The 25747-nt window shown below is 44.0% G+C and overlaps 1 protein-coding gene across 3 annotated transcripts in view; it reads left to right on the plus strand.

Moving 5' to 3' along the window:
* SMAD5 (SMAD family member 5) overlaps window positions 1–25747 on the plus strand; it is a 114106-nt gene that overhangs the window by 18409 nt on the left and 69950 nt on the right. For 2 of the 3 annotated variants that reach the window (XM_086413644.1, XM_086413643.1), the window contains exon 2: window positions 20999–21076. The exons of the other annotated variant lie outside the window; for it this stretch is intronic. The gene's annotated coding sequence lies outside the window, so the exon portion shown is untranslated. The remainder of the gene's footprint in view (window positions 1–20998; window positions 21077–25747) is intronic. 3 annotated transcript variants of the gene reach the window in all.

The raw sequence follows: 25747 nt of genomic DNA on the forward strand, positions 1-25747 counted from the left end.
GTTAGTCCCCAAAGGGGTCCTGGCAAACCAAAACAGATCCCTAGTACTTAACAGGGTATAAAACTTGTCCTGCCTCCACAGGTAGAATTTAATGGTTCCATTATTTTTAGAAATTAAAAAAAAATAAATATTACACATAAACCTGCCATTGATTGTTGATATTTTGCTATATATCCTATCAACCATTCATGCACATAGACATATACACATTTCATTGGCTTCATTTTCCTTTTTTTTTTTTTTTGGTAGTCACTTGGTTGGAGAATTTAAGTCCAAAGGTATTAATTTTTAACTTTTTTTCCAAAGATTAAACCTCTATTCCTCTCATCAGTGATGTCCCAAATGAAACTCTTGTTGACACTCCTTGATGTAAACTTCAATCAAAAAGTTTACTCTTTCCATCTTTCCTAACATGTAACACTGATATCAAAAGCTCCAGTCACATTCTCATCATTTGATTTTAGATTCACTCATAAGGGCTACAATCGTCTTGTTCCCAAATATTTTTGTACTTTTTGTTTCACCATAGCTTGCTTTCTTTATTTTCTGATTCAAATTTGACCTATTAGAATACTTTCCTTAGTCCATTTTCCTAGAAAACATTAGTGTGCTTTCTGAGTCCCTGTGTATGTGAAAAAAATAGTCTTCACACATGAATGATAAGTTGTAGGATTCTTGGAATGTAGTCTTTTACTTTGAAAAGGGTTACTTTTTCACTGTCTGTTAGTTCCCAGTGTTGTAGATGAGATGAGACGTTTAATACCAGTCTGGTTCATTTTCCTTTGTAAATAAGCTTTCTCTCTGCCTGGAAATATGTTGGGTTTTAACCTCAAATCTGAGAAGCTTCACCAGGATGATTAGCATGGAGTTTTTTTGTGTGCAACCTGAAAGTTGATAAGCCCTTTAGTCCTGAAACTGCAAGTTTTTCTATATCTGAGAGCTTTGTTTCATTATTTCTTTAATTGTTATTTTTCGCATCTATACCTTTTGCCTTAAGGATCTCCTGGTGTTTGCATACCAGATCTCACAGAGCTGCCGTTTCTGAACTTTATCTTGTGCCCATGATTGACATGTATGTGGGGGATTTTTGTTTTGTTTTGATCTCTGGGTGTGTGTGTGCTGCTTCCCTCATTTGGTTTTCCAGAACACAAATTCCATTCTCAGCAGTAACTGGTGTCATTTTCCAGTTCTTTCGTTAATTAAAAAAAAATTTTTTTTTTTTTGGCAATATTCAGGTTATATCATCTATAACGTTTTCAGCGTTAGAGATTTCTTGTCATTCTTTTATTTTAACTGCTCCCATAGGTGCCTCAGTATCTATTCGGGACTTGACTTCTCTCCTTTAAATGGCTGTGAGCTTTCTTTCCTTGAAACAGGGACAGTTCCATTCCACTTTCTGCTGCCATATTGTATTGTTGAGGAATATTCTGATACAAGCCTGATTTTCATTACTTTGTAAGACACCAATTTTCTTTCGCTTGAGTGCCTAGAAAGCTGCGCCTATGCTGAGGCTGGTGATGGGTGGCTCCTGTCTTTAGTTAGGGAAGGTGACATCTAACAAGCTGTGGACCACACTAAGAGCAGTTAGAAATCCCCCATGAATTCTTTTTTCTTTCCTACCCATGATTCCATCAATCAACTGTTGGGCTTTAGCCAGGCTTTTACTGATGGAGAGTCCTCCTGATGTCTAGAACCATTGCCCAGTAGTCTGGTGTCTAATATTCAAGATAATTATTTGTTCACACAGTTAGTTCTGTGAGAAGATGGTGGGGAGTGGGGAGAAATGATTCCAGATAGTAGTTAAACTAAACTCTCTCTCAGTTGTATTATTTGAAAATTATTGGTGAGCTCCAAGAATTGAAGGATGCATTAGTAAAGCAGGCTTAGAAAGTGGGTAGAAACCAAAGGATGTAGGGTGATTGGGAAGGAGGCTGGGAACAGTCTGGCTACTACACTTTGTCATTTCTTCTCTCCCATCCTGCTGCTAGATTCTTAATCTAGCTACTGCCACTGTGAATCATTCCTGACTGCCCCTTGAATCTTTGCACTACTCATGCATTTCAAACACAGCAGGCAGGGTATAAACATTTCCCATTTGGGCTTCATGGTGGAAAGGGGGTTCAGCCTCCCTCCAGGAACTGTAGAATAAAGGAATCTCTCCCCAGAGGAAGGGGTTTAGATGTTGCCAACCACACAGGGGTCACGTGTCCATCTTCACGAGCATCAATAGGTTTCTTATTTCTTCCATTAAGTAGGAGTCTTTAGTTCTGTTTGGGAATTATAACACTTTCTCCAAAATGATAAAGTAGATGCTGTCTTTGCCCTGCCCTCTTGACACTGATCTATCCCCAGCCTCTGATTACTCCGAACATCTGCAACTCTTGGCCAGCTACAGGAGTGCATTTGACCTCTATCCAGGGCAGGTTGGAAGAGTCACATACTTAATGCCCCTTGATTCACTTTTCAACCAACAACAGGTCATGGCCGTAATGGTTAAGTACACCAGCTTCCAGTTCCATGGTTGGGGTGTCTCTGGGGTGTATTCTATACTCTTTTCTCATGCTTTCCAGCAGGATTCAACACCAGCTGCCCACAGTGGGACATGGTATGATAGATCAGATCAGATCAGATCAGATCAGTCACTCAGTCGTGTCCGACTCTTTGCGACCCCATGAATCGCAGCACGCCAGGCCTCCCTGTCCATCACCAACTCCTGGAGTTCACCCAGACTCACGTCCATCGAGTCAGTGATGCCATCCAGCCATCTCATCCTCTGTCGTCTCCTTCTCCTCCTGCCCCCAATCCCTCCCAGCATCAGAGTCTTTTCCAATGAGTCAACTCTTCGCATGAGGTGGCCAAAGAACTGGAGTTTCAGCTTTAGCATCATTCCTTCCAAAGAAATCCCAGGGCTGATCTCCTTCAGAAGGGACTGGTTGGATGTCCTTGCAGTCCAAGGGACTCTCAAGAGTCTTCTCCAACACCACAGTTCAAAAGCATCAATTCTTCAGCGCTCAGCTTTCTTCACAGTCCAACTCTCACATCCATACATGAGCTGGATCATAGAAAAAGCAAGAGAGTTCCAGAAAAACATCTATTTCTGCTTTATTGACTATGCCAAAGCCTTTGACTGTGTGGATCACAATAAATTGTGGAAAATTCTGAAAGAGATGGGAATACCAGACCACCTGATCTGCCTCTTGAGAAATTTGTATGCAGGTCAGGAAGCAACAGTTCGAACTGGACATGGAACAACAGACTGGTTCCAAATAGGAAAAGGAGTTCGTCAAGGCTGTATATTGTCACCCTGCTTATTTAACTTATATGCAGAGTACATCATGAGAAACGCTGGACTGGAAGAAGCACAAGCTGGAATCAAGATTGCCAGGAGAAATATCAATAACCTCAGATATGCAGATGACACCACCCTTATGGCAGAGAGTGAAGAGGAACTCAAAAGCCTCTTGATGAAAGTGAAAGAGGAGAGTGAAAAAGTTGGCTTAAAGCTCAACATTCAGAAAATGAAGATCATGGCATCCGGTCCCACCACTTCATGGTATGATAACATACCCTTTATTTCCTGTCTCACTTACCCATTTCCCTACTTGTATTTCTTGATACCCCCTTCCAAATAAACTACTTAGGGTCTACTCTCAGGATTATTCAAACCCAGACAGGTGGTGAAGCCCTATTTGGAATGGGGTCAAGAGTAAATGGAATGAAGGGACAGGACTGAGGAGTCTTGATCCCTTTCCCGCTTCTCAGAGCTGCTGAGGAAGAATTAAGGCTTTATCCTGCAATCCTACCCTCTATATGCCCTTTGACCCAGTGATTTCACTCCTAGCACTTTATCTTATAGAAGGACTCCTACTTGCGTGCAAAGACTACATAAAATGATTGTAGCTTTGACTGTGACATCCTTTCCAGGTTTCCATTTTGTTGTCTATCAGTCAGGTCAAACAAATTACATTGCCTCCCTACAACGTAACACAATGCAGCAAGGAACAATAATGCTACCAGTTTCCAGGAACAAATATGGAAGGAGGCCCAAAATATACCGTGGGGACAAAAAAATCAAACTGCAAAGCAGCACTCTAGTTTTATTTTGCAAAGAGATATCTCAATAAATATTTATGAAGTGTCTATGTGACAGGCTTTCATTGTCCTGTTATTTTAAAATTTCAACTGTTCTCTTACTCAGTTGTGTTTTTACTTTTAAAAATGGCTTCTCTTGGGGTACCTTTTGGAAGCTGTTTAGAGTTAATAGCTTGAATACCTATATAATAGACCATTTTCTGCCATTTATTTAATGAAAGACCTGATTTGAAGATAAACATTATATATGAGTATTTGTACATATATCTGAGTTTCAGACAAACCTAGAATTATATACATATACATGTACCCCTTCTGGGCTATATAAAATTTTTACCTCTACACACACAAACTCCAGTACTTTGGCCACCTGATGGAAAGAACTGACTCATTGTAAAAGACCCTGATGTTGGGAAAGATTGAAGGCAGGAGGAGAAGGGGATAACAGAGGATGAGATAGTTGGATGGCATCACCGACTCAACGGACATGAGTTTGAGCAAACTCCGGGAGTTGGTGATGGACAGGGAGGCCTGGTGTGCTGCAGTCCATGGGGTCGCAAAGAGTCGGACATGACTGAAGGACTGAGCAACTGAACTGAACACACACACACACACACACACACACACACACACACACACAGGGTTTTCTCTCTAAGCCTCCCTTCCTGGTTAGTGGCTCCCTACTCTTTGGAATCCTTGCCCCTTTTTCACTACCAGACTGCTCTTGATCTCCTCTGAACCATTTAACCGATGAGGGCAAAGAGCCATATTTTTTTTATTCTTTTTATTTTATATTGGAATGTAGCTGATTAACAACCCACTCCAGTGTTCTTGCCTGGAGAATCCCAGGGACAGGGGAGCCTGGTGGGCTGCGGTCTCTGGGGTCGCACAGAGTTGGACACAACTGAAGCGACTTAGCAGCAGCAGCAGCCGATTAACAAATACTGTGACAGTTTCAGGTGGACAGCAAAGGGACTCAGCCATACGTGTACATGTATCTGTTCTCCCCCAAGCTCCCCTCCCCTCCGGGCTGCTGCATAACATTGAGCAGTGTTCCCTGTGGCAAAGAGCCATAGTTAACCGTCCCGAGGGAGCTGTGTGCTTGGTTCTAGTGCCCTAACACTCTCTTCTCTTCCAAAGGTACTCAAAGATGAGGAAGAATGCAGGGGAGAGCGTTTTAGAAATGTTCAGGGTTCACAACTTGAATACCTTAAAGCTTTAAGACTATTTTTTTCCGTAAAAGACTTAAGTTGAAGAAAAATACACTGTGTCATATTTTCCCTGCGCCCCACCCTGTGCATGACTGGCATAAAGCTTTGCTCATTGTAAAGCAATTGGTTATTATGACTCCTTCCGCAAATTAATTTACCTCAGGAAGCCACGTTCCACCATAAAGTGGGAGAAACAATGGGGTCTTTTACATTCTCAATAATATGGTGCTCATTAGCTAAATGCTGACTTTGTTGCGCTCTGGAACAGAACAAAATATCCTAAAGCAAGGTCATGGATGTAGCAAACTGGAAAGAAAGGAGACCCTCATACCTGTGTCTGAGTCCTGGGTGGGGAAGGAGTGGGACTGGGAATCTGGGGGGCAGCTTGCTGTCCAGGTGGCCTCTTTCCCAGTGGTCTCCTGTTTGGTTTTTTTTTTTTCCTCTCCATACTGTTTTGATTACAACTACCTCTCTTGGTAAAAATGTCTGAGCATATTCTCCCAATATAATTATGATACACTATTGAGTATCTTCGGAGAAGGCAATGGCACCCCACTCTAGTACTCTTGCCTGGAAAATCCCATGGATGGAGGAGCCTGGAAGGCTGCAGTCCATGGGGTCGCTGAGGGTCAGACACGACTGAGCAACTTCCCTTTCACTTTTCACTTTCATGCATTGGAGAAGGAAATGGCAACCCACTCCAGTGTTCTTGCCTGGAGAATCCCAGGGACAGGGGAGCCTGGTGGGCTGCCGGTCTATGGGGTCGCACAGAGTCAGACACGACTGAAGTGACTCAGCAGCAGCAGCACTGAGTATCTTACAAATGAAAAGAAATCAACATTTTATAGGATGAAATATTCAAACAAAGAGAAATTGAAGTATAAATATAAGACTACTCAAGTGATAGACCGGGAGCACTCAGCCCTGTGACCCCCAAATGAATCATGAAATGATCCTTAGAACTTGCAGCTTTAAATATAAGCAAGCGGCCTCCTACCAACCCCTACCCCCAGTATCCCACCAAAATGTTTGTGAAGGTACAGAAAAGTCTCAGGGCTGACACTGCTCAAAAGATAGACTTCAACTGAATTAGTTAAGAATTTACACCAAATATAGAGTAGGACAGAGGGGGAAAAAATGGTGATAATTCTTGCCTCATCCATTATATAGAACATCCCATTTCCCTAGAAGGAAGGCAGGAAGAGTCTTCAGCAACCTTCGTTTTCTACACTTGAGGAGTTCTGAAACAGCCATGTTATCAGATAGGCATTTCAGAACACCAGGAGGCTGTCTTCTGCAGAGCCCTGAGGACCACTCCCCACAGACAATAGGTCTACATCCATCCAAAGACCACACATCACAGAAAGGAGAGCAGAGCGTTTGGGAGTGGGCGAGAGAGAGAGAGGAGGGGGTGGTATGGGGAATTTTAAAGGGTTAAGGTCCCAAGGTCAATGCTTTGACAACAGAAAAGAGCAAAGAAATCTTCACAGCAGCACCTGATGAGGGTGTCTGATTATTTATTCCATCAGTTCAACCCATCAGAGAGCAAGGGACTGAGAAGTAAGAGGAAAATCTGCCTTAGGACAAGAAGCATATGATATTGAGAGCCCTTATCCCTCTCTTAAACCAAGCTTTTATGATATTATAGATTTTTATGTCAGAGTTCCAAGTAAGATCTTTTCTGGAAAAAAAAATCTGCTGAAAATCATGACAGATATTCCTCCTGGACACTGGAAATTGGGTCATGAGCTTCTGCAGCCACCTACTCTTCTGCTGAATTGATGAGAAAAGGAGCTGGGCAATCACCCACTCATCTGCCCCTGTAGTTAGTTCTCTCTTTGTCCAGAACCAAGTAGGGGAGGGGGAGCCTCACAAGGGACAACTAAAACCCTCATGAAGAATCACAGAACAGAAATAACATCTTAAAAATTCAGAGGAAGAATGTAACAATAAAAATGGCATACAGCGAAACCCAGAAGAAAATTTTGGAAACCTGTTTGGCACCTTCCACAAGCAAAGCTTTTATGACATAGAAATGGAAAACCATAAGAAGAGAACAATACGAGGGGTAGAAGGAGGGCAAGGAAACTGTGGCATTAATGGTTAGATTAAAATCATCTGAATTGGAGGCAATAAATTAAATGCCCAGAAAATTAAATCATTGGCATGAAGGACATGACATGAATTCTAGCAGTCTACAAAATGCAGAGGAAGTGGGGAAAGGCAATAAAGATTATGAGAAAGGAAACAATCTACTTGGAAATAAATAATAGAGACTAATTCCAAGAACTGTAGGCTATCCTAAGTAAGAATCAAAATAAGTGGGTGTAGAACCAATAAAACATAACTGAAACATTACAGAGATTTTTTAAACTGTAACAATGTGAATCAAAAACAAAACCATAAAAGAAGAAAATGCAGGTGAATGTCCTTCTGAAGCTAGGAGGGTTAACAACTCTCTAAATGAACAAATAGCATTACTAATAGCATATATATTTATCAAGATCAATGAATTTAGATATATAATTTTTTACGTTAAAGAGCATCACAAAATTGAGGTGAATTATAAACTTTGAAAAAATGTCTGTGATAACTATGATAGAGGATTACTATATTTAATATATAAAGAACTTTTAAATATAAATAAAAATACAGATACCTACCCTGAAGATGTTGGGCAAAGATCATAAATAAAATAAAGACAAATATCTGATAAATATCTGATGACATATTTATTTATTGAACATATTCAAATATAAAATAATGCTGACATATAAATGTTTGCTTTTTATGCTTGTAGTTTTTATTTAAAGCTGCAACACTTAAGTGCTCAAGGCAATTCTAGTATAGTTGGTTTTTGAAGAGTACAATCAGATTAGTACCGACCCTCATTTGAAGAATTCTTATCGTTTGCTGCTGCTGCTGCTGCTAAGTCGCTTTAGTCGTGTCCAACCCTGTGTGACCCCATAGACGGCAGCCAACCAGGCTCCCCCGTCCCTGGGATTCTCCAGGCAAGAACACTGGAGTGGGTTGCCATTTCCTTCCCTTATCCTTTAGGTTTAAGTTTTATAGTCACTTCCTCCAAATTTTGTCTGACCACCCAGGCCTGATTATGCTATCCTTTGATAATTTTTCATTGCATTTTACACTTTGTGGCATTTATCTCAACCATATTGTGACCATTTGAATGATTTATTTATTCAATATCAGGCATCTCACAGAGATAGTAAAGTCTATATTGAGAATTCGCTTTGTGCTAGGCACTATTTAAGTGCTTTCTATGTGTTTGTCTCATTTAATCATCCCAATAACCATATTTATATATATATATATATACATATTTATATATATAGTCACCTTATTTATTTAATTTATATGCAGAGTACATCATGCAAAATGCCAGACTGGATGAAGTACAAGCTGGAATCAAGATTGCAGGGAGAAATATCAATAACTTCAGATAGGCAGATGACATCACCCTTATGGCAGAAAGCAAAGAGGAATTAAAAAGCCTCTTGATGAAAGTGAAAGAGGAAAGTCAAAAAGCTGGCTTAAGACTCAACATACAAAAAATGAAGATCATGGCATCTGGTCCCATCACTTCATGGCAAATAGATGGGGAAACAATGGAAACAGTGACAGATTTTATTTTCTTGGGCTCCAAAATCACTGCAGGTGATGACTGAAGCCATGACATTAAAAGATGCTTACTCCTTGGAAGAAAAGCTATGACAAACCTAGACAGCATATTAAAAAGCAGAGACATTACCAAAAAAAGTCCATCTAGCCAAAGCTATGGTTTTTCCAGTAGTCATGTATGGATATGAGAGTTGGACCATAAAGAAAACTGAGCACTGAAGAATTGATGCTTTTGAACTGTGGTGTTGGAGAAGACTCTTGAGAGTCCCTTGGACTGCAAGGAGGTCAACAATCAGTTGTAAAGGAAATCAGTCCTGAATACTCATTGGAAGGACAGATGGTGGAGCTGAAGCTCCAATACTTTGGCCACCTGATGCAAAGAAGTGACTCATTGGGAAAGACCCGGATGCTGGGAAAGACTGAAGACAGTAGGAGAAGGGGATAATAGAGGATGAGATGGCATCACTGACTTGATGGACATGAGTTTGAGCAAGCTATGGGGGTTGGTGATAGGGAAGCCTGGCACGCTACAGTCCATGGGGTCACCAAGAGTCAGACATGAGTGAGGGACTGAAGTGAACTGAACCTTATGATGCAGAGGTTTTAATTGTGCTTGTTTTATAGAGGATGAAACTGATTAAACGTAGAAAGGTTTATTATCAGGCTTGCTGCCCACCTCCACAGGCAACAATCCACGGCTCCTGATGGGAGAACTGCAGGCATCTTTTCTAAACCTTTTTCCATAGAGACAGATTGAACAGAGGCAAAGCTCCCTCCCTTCCAGGAAGTGGCTGGATCTTTCATCTTCTGAACCACAGGCAGCACTAAAACACCTCTGGGGGCTCCACCAGTCAATCAAAGTTGTATCTCAAAGATATAAAGCAAGATAGCTTAATTAGACAAGACTCAAAATTTGTCCTCTTTTTCTCATTTTAGTGAGCAAAGCTTTTCCCCATAACAACCACTTGCATATTTCAAGACACCACATTCCACCATAAAGATAGAAAGCAAAGCTGGGGCCATGGAAGAATTCACAACTCAAATGGGATCTGAAGGAAAATATCTTGCAGCTCTCACATGGTGAGATAAGCAACATGTTTTGAGGATACAGGACACAATGGAATTATTGAAAGTTTAATCAAGTGAAGTTAGGTTATTGCCTCTTGTTCATCAGCAATACCCAAGAGTTTCCGGGAGGGGTGAGCTGGTGCAAGAGACTTCCAGTTTAGGAGAGGGAGTGGAGGAGGCAACTGGTAGAGAGAGAGGGTTTTCTAATTAGCCTCTGTAACCAACAGAGAGCAGGGAAAGAATTGTTGAAGGTATGCTGTTTTCTACAGCCTGTATGAACTTCTAATCTGTTCCAACACCCTTAACACAGGATTCACATACAAAAAAAAAACCAATGCAGCTCAGGGCACTGAGAACCTAAGCTTTAACATTAGGCAGGCCTAATGGGTCTCGAATCTGAACTCTATGGCTTGCCTGTGTGCCAGTTTCTTAACCTATGGGGCCCAACTGTCCCATACATTCGTGATATAAAAGGGACTGTTTCATAGTGTCGCATGCGTGGTACATGAGATAAATAAGCAAAATACTTAGCACTGAACCTGGTGTGTCACAGGCTTTCCGTACATGTTAATCATTACTTCATAATGGCAACTTGATCTGCCAGTGAAAATAATCCATTCCTTTCGACATTCGTTATTTTTTTTATACCTTAATTATAATTTATGGAAACATGCTAAACCAAAGTGCATTATTTTCCAGGCTTTTTCAGTAGAACGTATGAAATACAGTGAAGGTTTTTTTTACTCTGTTGGGCTTTTGTAAGGCATAATGTACTTCTTTGTACAAACGTCAGCAATACAGGAGTCTATAAGTCGAAACTGGATGTCTGCTGGGTCTGCTCCTGTTCTCTAGGTAAAGACTCAGAGTTTGTGGCATGTCCCTTCTGATTTCGAACTTTCCTGAAAGTTCCATCAAATGCTGTAATGCAGAGCTGTTCTCATCTATAGCTGTGGCAGAGTGCAGCGCAGTGTGCTCTTACACGGTGCCAGCCTGCCAAGCTCTCTAAGCTCCAAACGTAGTGATTCTCCATCTTTCTGGTTCTCCTGTGAGCCTATGGCCTCCTGCTCCTTTCCAAACTAGGTATACTCTCTAATCCCATTTGTTTAGAAAACAAAAAGTCAAACCCATTATAAGAGTAGGCAATTAGGATAGTCATTTCAGCTGTTTCAGATGTATAATATGTTTCATATTATTTCTGAGTTTGTGATTATACCATAAAAACAAGGGTAGCATCCCTTATTAGGATTTAGGGAAAATCCTAAATGAGACTTCTGAAGATCTGATTTTTAGTCCTGGCCCTGCTATTTAACACTTGCATGAACTTGGAAAAGTCACTGAACCTTACCAAGCCTCTGTTGCCCCATCTATAAAATGGGATTCATTAATGAATTCATCAAACCTGTAGTTAATTATTGCTTTCTATGTGCTTAGGCACATTTCTAGGTGTTGTACATGCAGCAGTGAAAAAAAAAAACAGGGTTATTAAGCCTTCTAATAAGTTTCATCAAGGATTTTTTTTTAACAGACTATAGCCCATGATGTAAAATATAATTTAACTCTTAGAAAACAAGAAAGTACTCATATATTTGTAATACCAACCACCCAAGATTCTGTGATTCTATAAAGTGTGAGAGAGGGGAGGGGTATCCAGAAGGCACGCAGTTGAGAAACGTTGCTTTACAGTTGATAAAATGCTCTGTCCCCGCTTATTCCATCCCTTAGGTTTTCAAAATGTCTCCCAAATATTGTGGCAGGGAGTGATATGAGAAAAGGAAGAACTTTTGCCCTACATACAAAAGTCAACCTTGTTGATTATGTGAGCTGGACCCCTGCCATTAGCACCAGGATGCTCAACAACAGATTGGAAAGGGAACCTAGACTGAGGCTCTGCGGTGTCCTTTGGCAGTCCCCCCTCTCAAGTGTTTGTTTCCAGATGGTTTAATACATCAGTGACAGGAGGAACCCAGAGCAAGTGGCTCCAGCCACCACGGATGAAGACCAGCAAGACTTTATAACGGAGCACATCTGGTAACATGATAGAGGCAGATTTGCACACCTTGGGTTAGGATTTCCATTCATTGGGCTGGAACTGGATCCTTCTTTCAAATGTCCAGTGATGTTGGTTTGTTGTTGTTTATTTTCTAAGTCCTGTCCTACTCTTTTGCGACCCCATGGACTGTAGCCCACCAGGCTCCTCTGTTCATGGGATGTCCCAGGCAAGAGTACTAGAGTGGGTTGCCATTTCCTTCTCCAGGGGATCTTCCTGACCCAGGGATTGAACCCAGGTCTCGAGCACTGGCAGGCGGATTCTTCACCATGGAGCCACCAGGGAAGCCTAGTGATGTTGGTATCAGTCTCCAGCTTCATAGATGACAAAGCTGAGGTTCACAATGGAAGCCTCTTCCAGATTGTTTGCTGAGTATGCTTCTTGGTTTTGCAGCCCCCTTAGGAGTCTCCCAGGAGCTCAGGCCTCTCTGGATGTCTCTGGGTCCTAGGCTCCTGACAGTATTGCCTGTTTCCACATCTCTGCTCCTCATACCTCCTCTTCCTGGCCCTCTTCCCCATCTTGAATACAGATCCTCCTATTAATTTTCCTCTACCATAGCACTTTTCTTCTAGGCACTTACAAAGAGATATCATTACATTTTTGAATGTGTTAATCTGTGCACTTTCAGTCTTCATCATGATGTCAGAGTTCATGCCCGTTGGGTTCACTACTGTATTTCCAGCACCGGGTACATTGCTCAATAAATGCATGTTGAATGATGAGTGGAAGAAGGGCAGAAAGTCAGGCCAACTCATCACTTTTATTTGAAAATTCAAACATAAGATAAAAATGAGATTTCCCCTGATATCATATTATGAAAATATTCAAATGCATAGAAAGTTGAAAAAATTGTGTGGCAGTGATTCATCCATTGTTAACATAAATGAACAGCTATCAACTGCAGTTCTTTCAGGGAAAATGGAATTTCAAGTTGGGTGAGTTGGTTGTGACACAAATAGGCATCAGACCAGCATCACTAGCAAATGCTTTGGGGGTTTTCATTTTCTAAGAATTGGTTCTACACCTTGTGACCCAGAAACAGCACCTTGGACAGAAAGCTCCATGCACCCACACGTGGGGCTCAGGCCTCTTTACAGTTCCTTTACTCACCTGGTGTCTTACAAGGTCAGGCGTTGGGGGAACAAGGACAAGTCTGGGCCTGGAAGCCTAATTAAGGCTGAATTGCTTTTCTGAGTCTCCCAGGCCTGACTATTTCATCTTCCCTCACCAAGATGGGATGATGGGAATTAGATGTAGGACATTGTCCTTTGTAAGCAAAGTGCTGTTGTGATTAAGGGATTATTACAGTTGGGGGTATACATAAAGCATCCGGGTATCTGTTTATTTTCCTTCTTGCTAATTTGCACTGTTAATGAAGAGTTCCGGGTTGACTCCCAGCATCTGTTATCGGGCAGGACTTTGGATCGGAGCTGTATGGCTCCTCCTGCAAACATGAAATTGAGCCAAGGGCAGACCTGTGAGGGCCTCTCAGATACCGCTCACTCCCCGAAAGCCAGAGCCCTTTGAATGTTTTGCCAAGTCTCTACCCCACTCTTGGAAGAAGATTTGAGCTCAAAGAATACAGCAACAGTTGTTTTTGTCCACCCTTTCCCCTCCCCTGGCTGTAGGATTTCTGTCTCACATCTCCCCTCCTACTCTCTTTCTTCTCCTCTCTCCCAGACTCAAGCTTGTAGGGGACCTTTTGCCCTGAATTTCAGCAGGAAACACAGCTAGCAACCAGATGTCTGACTTTTTCACCCCATTGGCAAGGATTGGCCATCTTCCTTGTAAACTTCCGGCCTTTTCCCCCCTCCCCGTTAGATCTTTCAGCTTCTTCACGCCCCATCTCCTTTGGCTTATACACACGAACACCCTCGGAGGAGAAACAAAAGGTAGCCTGCAAAGTCGTGCAAATGTGCTGAGTATTTATATACCCAATTCAGGAAGTGAGTCTTGCTGGATGTCAGAGGAGGTGGGGGTGGGAAGGGTAGCCGGTCAGTTCTTGGATTCATTTGGTCCATCATTAAATTCAGATCCAATAAGGAATAGGTGGACTTGATCAAAGATGGAGGTAATTAAGTGAATTTGCAACTTAAAATAACACACAAGTGAAGATCAATGCAAATTCTGTTACCATCCAAGTGTTTGGGTGTGAAAAAATAATAGGTAACGCAGCTTTCTCAGCTTCCAGAATAATGAGAGCCCTGGAACTTCTTTGACACAAACCAGAGGACTTTGGTAGAGAAGGAAATGGCAACCCACTCCGGTGCTCCTGCCTGGAAAATTCCATGGATGGAGGAGCCTGGTAGGCTACAGTCCATGGGGTCGCAGAGTCGGACACGACTGAGCGACTTCACTTTCTTTTTTTCTATAGTTCCTTTTGGAGAAGGAGATGGCAACCCACTCCAGTGTTCTTGCCTGGAGAATCCCATGGACGGAGGGGCCTGGTGGGCTACAGTCTATGGGGTTGCAAAGAGTCTGACACAACTAAGCAACTAACACAAACACACAGAGGAGTTTGGAACTAGGAAAGACCTTAGGGAGAAGCCCAGCCCGTTCCTTCCATTTGCAGGTGGAGAATCTTCCGGGTTAGAAAGGGCCCCAGGTGCCTGGGTTGATAGCAGCTCTAGGGTCTACTAATACCTTCCCTTGAGATGTTTCTGGGTTTCCCTGGTGGCTCAGATGGTAAAGAATCTGCCTGCAATGCAGAGACCCGGCTTTGATCCCTGGGTGGGGAATGAGATGTTTCTGGTAAAGCAGAGTGGCAGTCAAAGGGCTGTGCTTTGCCTGCCTGTTGCCTGCTGCTTCCTGTCCCCCTGCTCTTGGGTCTTTTTCTCAGGGGTCACCCTGAGCTACAACCTCTGTCACATAGCAGCAGCACCTGTGAGGGAGCCTCCAGTCACCCAATAAACACCTTAAGGGGGAGGAGAAGCACAAGCCTTATATTTGTTTAAATACAAGAGAAAATAAACCCAGAAAATACTCTGGTTTTCAAGTCAGCACGCTTGGACTATCTACAGGCCAGAAGGATCAAGGGTTTCCTAAAGACAGCAATGGAAAGCCAGTGGGTTATCACAGGAAGCCTTTCACGTGGGCTGGTGAGGGATTTCGCTCAGCTGTGCACAGCGCTGCCCTGCCTCCTTTCCCGTGGACTTCTGTGCTTCCTGGTGTACATCCTCATTCCTCCAGCCCCAGGTGTGGGACTCTGGTCAGGTCTGGTCTCTGTGTGCCTTAATTTCCTCTCCTAGAAAAATGGAATGATTGCAACTAAAAAAAAAAATTTTATTGGAATACAGTTGCTTTAAAACATTGTGTTAATTTCTGCTGTTCAGAAAAGTGAATCAGCTCAACATATACATATATCCCCTCCTGTTTGGATTTTCTCCCGTTTAGGTCACCACAAAGCATTGAGTAGAGTTCCCTGTGCTGTACAATAGGTTCTCATTAATTTTCTGTTTTATACATGGTGGTATATATATGTCAATCCCAATCTCCCAATTCATCTCACCTCCCCCTTGGTATCCATACATTTGTTCTCTCTGTCTGTGTCTCTACTTCTGCTTTGCAAATAAGATCATCTACATCATTTTTCTAGATTCTACATATATGTATTAATATTCAATATTTGTTTTTCTCTTTCTGACTTATTTCACTCTGTACAACAGTCTCCAGGTCCATCCACATCAGAATGATAGTTCTTATTCGATATAGTTGCGCGGAGATTATGTGAAGTGAGAGTGATCACACTTAGCATGCAGTAGATATTTAATACACTTTAGTCCTCTTCCAGGCCTCTTCCTTCCATAAGGGAGGACTGTAAACATGGCCCTGAGGCTTTGGTCCCCCGAGGACAGCCAGATGCTTCTTCAGCAAGCACCATAGCATTCTGTCTCCTCACTCACCTGCATCTTTGTCCTGTAGCCCTGGCTGCCTTCAACACAGACTGCTCTGGGCCCTGAAGGATGTGTTTACCTTGTCTAGGTGACTAAGGCTCCTCATCCTGGCAGCATCACTGTGAGAAACCTGTATTCCTTCTCTCTTGGGCCCATAACCAGGGACTTTACCCTGATGTTTCTAATTGTTCACTTCACAAAACCTGAAATTTTCTTCTAAAAAGAGAAACCAAGGCCCCAACATTAATGTAAATGAATCCCAAGGGGTGCCTGTTAGCTTTGGGCCCAGAACAATGAGCTAATTGGAAGTGGTAATGAGAAAAAGCAGCTGACACTCATCAACCTATGCAGCAATGGGCAGTTCAGTTCCTGGGCAGTGGGTGACAGCCAGCCTTTCTAGCCAACCAAGGTGTCAATGGGTTCTGAAAATGATTGCCTGAGGAATACCAGGCTGCCAGCAGGGACAAGGCTTATCTGTAGATCCTGTCACTTGGCTGGGAGCCACCTGTGATGGCTGAGTGCCCAGGGATTCAAGTTCTGAGAATACCCTGTGCATTGAGGAAATACGTGAGATCTAAAGACAATCAACTGGAGTGTCATATGAGAAGCCCCAAAGTCAAGGGACTTGCTTCATGGATTTCTTTGGGTGCATCTTCAGGCTTCAGCCTTCCAGCCATCAAATAAGCACATTAATACCTGTCCCCCCAGACTCCCAGCACTGCTTTGTTTGGACATCAAATGAGACGATATATTTGGAACTTGGAACACTCTATAAAGTGAGAGATGTGATGTGCGAACAGAAGAGTTTCGCAGGGTGAGCTGAAGTATCAGACTACCTATTTTACTCAGGTTAGGCTCAAAAACTAATTCATAACACCTAAGACTAATGAGAGAATTGAGGTGTATGTATATAATATAAATACAATATAAAACATATTAAATGTATTTGGAATGGTACTGAATTAAATAGTTATGGGTTATTGTTTTCAGGGCTACTTTGTCTTGTAGTGACTGATCTGAGCTCATGGCCAGAGATCCAGTTTGGGCTTGTACTTTGCTTCTTTTTCTAATCATTTCTGGTCATGTGGATCCAATGTCCATTCTTCCCACAGCAGTCCTGCATTATACAAAGAGGGGCGGTAGGCTCAGTAGACAAAGCAGTGGAGGATTCTAAAGACACAGTAGTTCACAGTGCACGAGAGATCTAACCAGTCAAGCTGCCATTTCTTTCCAGAACCTGGCAATCACACTGCATTGCAGACTCAGTACACACTTGTCCACCTGCAGGGCCAAGCGGGGATGTAACATCATCTTCAGTGAGCCTTGGACTGTTTATCTAGATAACTGATGGAGTCCAAAACACAGGAAATTGGGAAGTGTGTGTGTGTGTGTGTTTCCTGCACAGGGAACGCAGAACATCCAACAGGAAAAAATGGTAAGCTCCTTGGATAAAAGAGAGGATACAGGGGGTCTCCCCAGCTGTCTCTCTGTCCACCTCCATCCTGCCTGTGTCTCTCTCAGGGTCTTCTTGGACCTTCTCATTAGTCACGTGCAGTCTCAAGTGGGACTTTCTGGCAGGTGCTGAGTGATGTCTCCCACACTGTGCTGAGCATAAATCCCATGGTAAGTCCAGGAACAGGGTCCATGTGGCTGCGTCTGAGCACATCCCTCAGTAAAGCACAACTGAGTACTTCACACACTGCCAGTAGGAGTGAAAACTGGCACAGCCTTCTGAGAACACAATTTGGCAGTCTTTCAAAACTAAAGATGCACCTACCATTTAACCCAGCTTTTACTTCGAGAAATCTGTCTTCTTGAGAAACAAGTACACACATGCATAGAGGAAGAGGCATAAACCTGTTGACTGCTGCAGATCAGTAAAAGTAAGGAATCAGAAACAGCCCACGTGCCCATCCGAATGCACAAAGATGGGAGCGCGCTCACTATGATATGTTTGGAATCGTAGAAAAGGGAGATCATGCAAAATCCATTTATAGAAGCTGTTTAAGATATTGAGGTGATTTAGTATGCAGACTAGAGTGGCACAGAAAGCTTCCAATTACATATTGAGTAGAAAAGGTAGACTGCAAAATATTAAATGTAGTGAAGTCCCTTTCATTAGCATATGCATAGAGACAAGGTCTTGATGAATAGATGTGGAACCATTAATGACTCTTACCTTGATGGGAGAAGGGGGTGGAGAATACAGGCGATCTATGCTTTCTTACGGAGAAGGCAATGGCACCCCACTCCAGTACTTTTGCCTAGAAAATCCGATGGACGGAGGAGCCTGGTAGGCTGCAGTCCATGGGGTCACTAGAGTCGGACACGACTGAGCGACTTCACTTTCACTTTTCACTTTCATGCATTGGAGAAGGAAATGGCAACCCACTCCAGTGTTCTTGCCTGGAGAATCCCAGGGACGGGGAAGCCTGGTGGGCTGCTGTCTGTGGGGTCACACGGACTCGGACATGACTGAAGCGACTTAGTAATAGTATGCTTTCTTATTTATTTCTATAGTGCTTGACTTCTTCAAGATGAAGAAATATTAATTTTGAATGTTAAAAAACCCAGTCAATATGATTAAGAAAATGCACATCAACAAACCTGAGGGTAAATAAATCTAAGGGGCTGAGGCTGCCTGTCCACCCTTGGGGTATTCAGAAAGGTTGGAGTTGCAGTGTTAAGGATCCAGAGAGGTGGTTTGATTCAGGCACTTCTGTGGGAGCTTTGGTAGGAAGTGATCATGTTTTGCTGGACTTGGATGGAGCACAGGCAGCTCAAGGAGACTGTTGCCATTGCCTTCTCCAGGGGATCTTCCCAACCCAGGGATTGAATCTGAGTCTCCCACATTGCAGGCAGATTCTTTACTGTTTGAGACACCAGGGAAGCCCCTTCCCATTGAGGGCACCAAATGCCAATCAGTTTCAGAGCAGAGGAGAAGTTGGCCCAGTGAGGATGCAGGGACAGCCCTTACCATTCTCCTCCCGCAAAGCTGGCATGCAGGGAGGCTACGTCAGAGCTGGCTCCCCATCAGAAGCAGTTCTGGGTCTGAGCCAGCTGGGAAGGAAGGGTTTCCTCAGGACCAACCCATCTCAAAGGCGGGGGACTCAGCACATCCCCTCTTTCCTTCTTCCTTTCCTCCCAGAGGTCCCAGAAAAAACTTTTTTGATCTCTTTTATGACTCTAACTCTTAAAAATGTGGTTCCGGGTGAGCTGGACTAGAAAACTCTGACGGTACACTGGGGAGCATCAGTTCTGGGAAATGACCTTCAGTCAGCATCCTGAGTGTACAGTAATTATCATCCTGAGTATATAATGCTCTGAAAGATGAAACTGGCTCTATGGGAACTTAGAATGAAGGACTCCCTCTAGTCTGGGGGTTGAGAAAGGCTCTCTTAAGGAAGTGGGGCTGAGCTCTCAAAGGTGAGTAGGAATGGACAAGGGTGGGAGGCTTGGGAGGGAACACTGTGGGAGACACCCCAGGCAGAGCAGATGGTGTTGTGAGCCAGGGGGACAGCAGGGATGGTGGAGAGAGGTGGACCAAGGGGAGAAGGGGGGCAGGGAGAGAGAAAAGAAATGATTTGTATGGAGATACACGTGACTACCAGCGTCACTAGCCCCTCCACACACGCCCCACCTCTGAACATCTTATTTGGAAACAGATGGAGGGCGAACTGGTCAACCCCAAAGGATGTCTCACAGGGTTGGATCCCTCTTTTTACTAATTATTTAATCCTTTACTGAGAGAGAAACTAAGAGTTGAATTGACTCAGGTGCCTGCTAATTAAGAAATAATGAGAAATTAAGATAAGAGGATCTGAACTGAATATGGTAAAAATACACACTTGACAGTCTAGGTTTTATCTTTGTCCTTTGTACTGGACAGGAATCCGAAATGCCAGACGGTCTGGTTCAAGGCCATGCACTCCTTGTCCGGACTCCTGGGCCTTCTTCCTTCCTCAGGAAACGCAGGCCATTGCCTGTGGACTCAGACGCCCAGAACTTTTCCCTCTTGAACCCAAAGAGCTCCCTACTGCAAGCCTCGGGGATTTCACTCTGCCAACCTTCCTCTCACCCTCGCAGACCCGGGCTCCTTTCTCTGGGTGACTGTGCACAGCCCCTTCCTGATACCACGGCACCCGACCTCCAGCCACCTCTGAGCCACAGAGTCCTCACACGCACCTCCTGAGCCCCAAACCCCCCCTCCCCTCACATGCTGGTCCTTCCTGGCCTTCACTTCACTCTACCATTTTATTTTCTTTGTCCCAGGCGGAACTCACAGGCCCCTCTGACCAGATCCCTTCAGGCTACCAGTAATGGGAGGGGAACAACAGTAGTGAAAGGGGAATGGGAAGGACTCTCTCTAGACCCCTGGACCTCCACAGCCACCCACACCCTGTCCCTCTCTCTCCACCTCTTCCTCAATAGCCAGCCTCCCATTAGATAGAGTGTCACCTTGGCACGCAAGGGTGCTGGGGATATCCGAAGACCCCTTCTTAGAACTGGAACCTTGGAGCTGTCTGGCCTGAGGAGTGGCAGAGGTGGGAGGCCTGGCCAGTGGGTGGAGAGCACCTTTCTGTGGGTTCTGCCTCACAGGAGCAGGTATTTCCCAGAGAGAAAACCTTCTGGTGCCCCAGGACTTCATGTGGAGCTAGTTGCCTTCATCACAGATTCGCTGGGCCACCATGGGCCTGTTCTCCTTGTGGAGAGATGGTCTGGGACTGTCAGACTGGGTTTCTGGAAAATGAACTAAAATACAAAGAATCTTGTTTATAAAGATAAGAGGTTCTTAGCATCTTGGAGATCACAAACACTTAGAATGGGGGTAAAGGGCCCAGAAAGATGTCTATGTACAAAGGTGCCCCAAACTCTGCACACAGCATGGGCTGCATCCTGCAGAGGGCCAGGGAGAGTGAGGCTGGCCACCTGAGTCCCCGCCCCCAGGCCAGAGAGGGCAAGGGCAACCAAGCTGCTCCTGGGTCCAGCCCCCAGGTCCTGGCTGCAGAGAGAGAATAAATGAACAAGCACCTTTCTTTTTTCTTTAGGGATAGCATCATCACACAGAGGCCCTTCCTGTCTCATGTCATTTCAGCTGCAGCAGAAATCGTCCTCCAGGTCGAGAGGTGAGCAAAGTGCTATTTCAACGCTTTCATTTGGGAAAAGTCTACAGAATTTGCCCTACAGCCTCGAAACAATCTGTTGAATCCTGACCAGCCAGCTGAACCTAGGGCCTTCCTAGGTCTCTAGAGAGGAGAGACCCTCCTAAACACACACACACACACATACACACGCGCGCGCGCACACACACACACACACACACACATACACACGGGTCAAGAGACCAGTCTCTATGGTAGAAATTTATCTGGGCTCCAAACTTTGCTGGAATGTTGACCAGGGCAAAATAAATGAGGTTTCTACAATTCAAATAAATAAGCTAACAAACAAACAAAAATCAATATCTCATAAAGGAATGAGAGCAAAGTCTGAAGGAACCCTGGCTTAGTCTGAGACTTCTCTATCCCTTAAAAAAATTTTTTTTAATGTATTGGTTTACAATGTTGTGTTAACTTCTGTTCAGCAAAGTGACTTATATATATATTCTTTTTCATATTCTTTTCCATTATGGTTTATCAAAGGATATTGAATATAGTTCCCTGTGTTGTGCAGTTTATACATCCTGTATATAATCGTTTGCATCTGCTAATCCCAAGCTCCCAGTTCTTCACTCCCTCACCCCTTTCCCCCTTGGCAGCATGAATCTGTTCTTTATATCTGTGATTCTGCTTCTGTTTCATAGATGTGTTGATTTGTGTTGTATTTTCAATTCCATATATAATTGATATCATAGGTATTTGTCTTTCTGTTTCTGATTTACTTCTCTTGCTGTGATAATCTCTTAGGTCCATCCAAGTTGTAGCATACCCATTTAAATTTGTAATGAACTCACCTTGCCCCAGTCTAGAGGACAAGAAATGAAATTGTTTTCCCTGTCTATTTGGGGTGTTCCTCCTAGATTTTTGCTCAAGGTAATAAGAGAAAAATTGCCTTTTGTTTATTTTGCATTAGGATTCAACCAGCACACATTTACTATGGGTCTTCAACGCACCACTATACATAAAACACCACAGCAAAGAATCGGACAGGTGCGCCCCCTACCTCTTCCCTACACCACAGAAATAAGTCTGGGTGCAGTAAGTCTTCCCACAGTCTCCCCTGGATGTCTTGTCATCTAGGAGTCATGCAGGAGTCCCCGCACTCCGGGAGGACATGACATGAAGTGCCCCCTAGAAGGGTGAAGCAGCACATGGGGCTGGGTCTTCCAGGGGCTGTTTACCCCAGACAGACTTTCCCAGCTCTTCAGTGTTCCATCTCACTCCCACCAGCGGGTGTGCAGGTTGGTGAGACGCGATCCATACAGTTACAGGGCCACCACAGCAAAGTGGCACAAAGCCCCAGGAGTGCCAGCTGCCGTGGGCCTGGGCTGGTCCTGCATAGAAGCCACAGGCGAGAGAGAAGTCACAGTCCTGAAACGTTGGTGGAGAGCTTGTCCTCTGAGCAGCCCCACCTTCCTCCTTCCCCTTGGTAGCCCCGTCTCTTCTCTGAGGGCCCCAGCCTTCCGCTTCCCTGGGAAGGCAACCACCTGGGGCCCAGTCGAGTGGTGCCTGTGAGGATGACACCGAACGCCAGCCACGGCCAGAAGCCCCGGCTTGTCTTGCTCGTCTCTCCAGGTGCAGCCCCACTGGTTTCTCTGTCCAGCGTTGGTCTCCCTTAGTTGCTCATTGCTGCCGCCTGTCCCTGGGGTCCTCACACACACTGTTCCCTCCTCTACCTGAGGGTTTCCCCTGCCTCTCTCTCCTCACCGGCCTTCACCCTCACTAAATTGCCTCTTGTTCATCCTTCAGATCTCAGCTCAAGCATCTCTTTGTCAGAGCAGCCTTCCCTGCCCCCTGGTTCTGGCTGCTCATTGGTCCTTGTTCCTTTTTATACAGCGTGGTTATTTGATCAATACCTATCTTCCCTACTAGGTCATACATACATCATCTGTGTGGGCAGGGACTGGCCTGTTTTTGCTCACTGTGTCTGACATCTATCACAAAGCCTGTGATTGCCTACAGAGTAGGCAATCAGTAAAAGCCTGATGAACTCTTGGATGGATAAATGGATCAATAAATGCCTTGTGTGGGGGAAGCTGTCCACACCAAGCAGATCCCCTGGCATTTACTTTGTGTGCCGGGTTGGCAGCAGTAGAGTCTAAGGAGCCCAGGGTGTCTGCCAGGCCCACAGCAAAATTGTCAGGAAAGTGGCCCAAGCTAATCCATTTCTAGAGAGGTTGCTGTGACTTGTGCCCTGTGGTTTGAATGGAAGCAACCTTATAGCTCTGGCCATGGTTGCTCAGATGAGGTCTGATGCCCCTGCCAAACTGCAAATAAGCTGGATGCGGAGAAGCCAATACTTTTCTGAGGAGGACTGGCATGAAATTCTACCCCGGATAATTCATTCTGGGTGATGGCAGATATGGTAGTTTCTCTTAAGAAGTCTAACTACCAGGAATTCTGGAAAAGGGAGAAAAGAAAAGGAGGGTCGGTCACTCTAGGGCTGGCTCGGTCCGCAGGCACGCCCTGAGCTATTGTTCTAGGAGACTGCTGGACAACCCAGCCTCGGTAGCTCGGAGACCACAGTGACTTTATGGCTAAGGAAACCACATCCTTGCCACACCACATGCCACATAGCCTTGGAGTATGCCTCTTTTTATCACTGCTGACTCATGTCCATCTCTTCCTTTCAGTTTTAAGGAGTAGGAACAGATCTAGTGACCATGAGGATGAGGAATAGTTTTCTCTGTATGTGTTCATCCTCAAAGTGTGGCGAGTAGAGAAAGAAAAATCTCTGCTTCCTTGTTAAGCTTGTCAGGAGTCTCTAGAGGCAGAAGTTAAGAACCACCGGCACAAAAACTTGTGTCTAGTGTCTTTTTCTCATGCTCAGAAAGCTGTGGCACATTAGCCTGCTGCTCGAGTTGTTCGTGGCATCCTAGTAGCTCCAGAACTGCTGGGGTCCTTAAGGTGACAGAGCATAGACCATGAGGACATGGCCTGTTTGTGAATCAATGCTAATCACCAGCACCCCAGGTGCTGAACCTCTCAGGAGTCAATGCAGATACGGGTGCCTGGAGGTCTGGGTGCCTCTTGTTACTCCAATTTGTTTGTGGTTATGTCAGTGCTGCAAAAACAAAAAAACCAAGCAAAGTGAGAGTGTATCCATGTCCATGAGATTGCTCATAGACCTCAAAAATGAATCCCAGCTGTGTAATGATGTGATATGTAGAGGGAGAGAAAGAAAAAAAAATTGCAGTTTAAAAGTTTAGTTCAGGCAATGCTGATCAGAATAAAAGGGTGTTTTGGGTCCACCTTATATAGGTGGATTGGAGAGGGAGCCATGTAAGCCTGTCTACCTAGCTTGATTGCAGTCCATGTGAGCAGGGGCCCTGTCTGGTTTTTGCACTCTAAGTCATTCCCAATGTCTGGCCCAAGGCCTGGCACATAACAAACCCGTCACAAATGTTTGTTGAGTGAATAAATGAATGAGAAAGGAGGTGTCAGTCATGAAGATCAAAATAGACAATTGACTAAACGAAGAAATATGGAGGGAAGGTCAAGGAGAGAGGCGAATGTTCTTTTCCACTATTTTTATCTCCGAATATCCTTATTTTTCATGAAAAAAATAGAGGAACATTTGGGACCATTCCCTTACCATCATAGTGCCTGTATATAATATTAATAGAAACTCATCCAGTAATCATAAGAAAATAAGATAAATATTTTAACCCATATGATAAATAGACTTCTTTCCTGTGGTCCTGGAAACCAGAAGCATTCCCAGATGGCTTTTGCTCAGACCCCAGAGACATCAGAGCCAGGACCACATGGGAGCTCAGACATCTCATTTTTGGCAGAATGATCTGGCAGGGGGCTCCCACTACCCCATCCATGATACGTTCAATGCAGGCAAATTGGTTGACTTCTTACCTCATTTTTTAAATTGTTTGAACTTTGATTTTAGCATACAGTGCGATAGCATTCTTACCAAAACAGGTTTGTGGAAGCAACACAGATGAGATCAACCCCCTTGGACTGCTTAGCACAGCTCCTCTCTGCAATGGAAACATTACACGCCATGATTCGGGTGGCCAGAGTTGACTTAGAGGAGCTTAACTGATTTGATTCATCAGTTCAAATCACCTTTAATGTGGCACATTAGTAATGCCACCATATTGTAAATGATACATCCACAGAGGCATTAGTCACTATACAAATAGAATTCATAGGTTTCACTACACTTCAAGATAAACATGTTGGAACAATAACTGCATTCACTTCGGACCTTTGAGCTTGTTCAGGGCCCTTACCTGACTGTTAGAATAAACACAGAGTTTTACGGCCTACTTGCTCTGGGTGACTTCACCACCACCAAGTGACACACATCCAGTTTAGAAATTACAACTGTGCCTGTCCACACATTTATTTATTCATTTCTGTGTTGGTTAATTCATTCATCATTCGTTCATTCTTTTATTTAGTCACTGAGATTATTTTCCAGCTCAGTTCAGACAGTATTGTGATTCCTTGACTATTATCATAGGATTCACAAAAACCATTTTGTCGGGGTGAGTCAAGAGAGCAGGCAGCGCGCATAATATTTAGAGCAGGAGTTTGGGTGTTGGACGCACCTGGATTTGAATTCTAGTTTCATTATGAACAATCTGTATGAACTCAGACATTGACTTCACTTCTCTG

Source organism: Bos grunniens, chromosome 7 (assembly GCF_055505025.1).
Source record: "Bos grunniens cultivar Pamir isolate PY7600 chromosome 7, Bosgru_T2T1.0, whole genome shotgun sequence".
In the NCBI taxonomy this organism is placed as follows: Eukaryota; Metazoa; Chordata; class Mammalia; order Artiodactyla; family Bovidae; genus Bos; species Bos grunniens.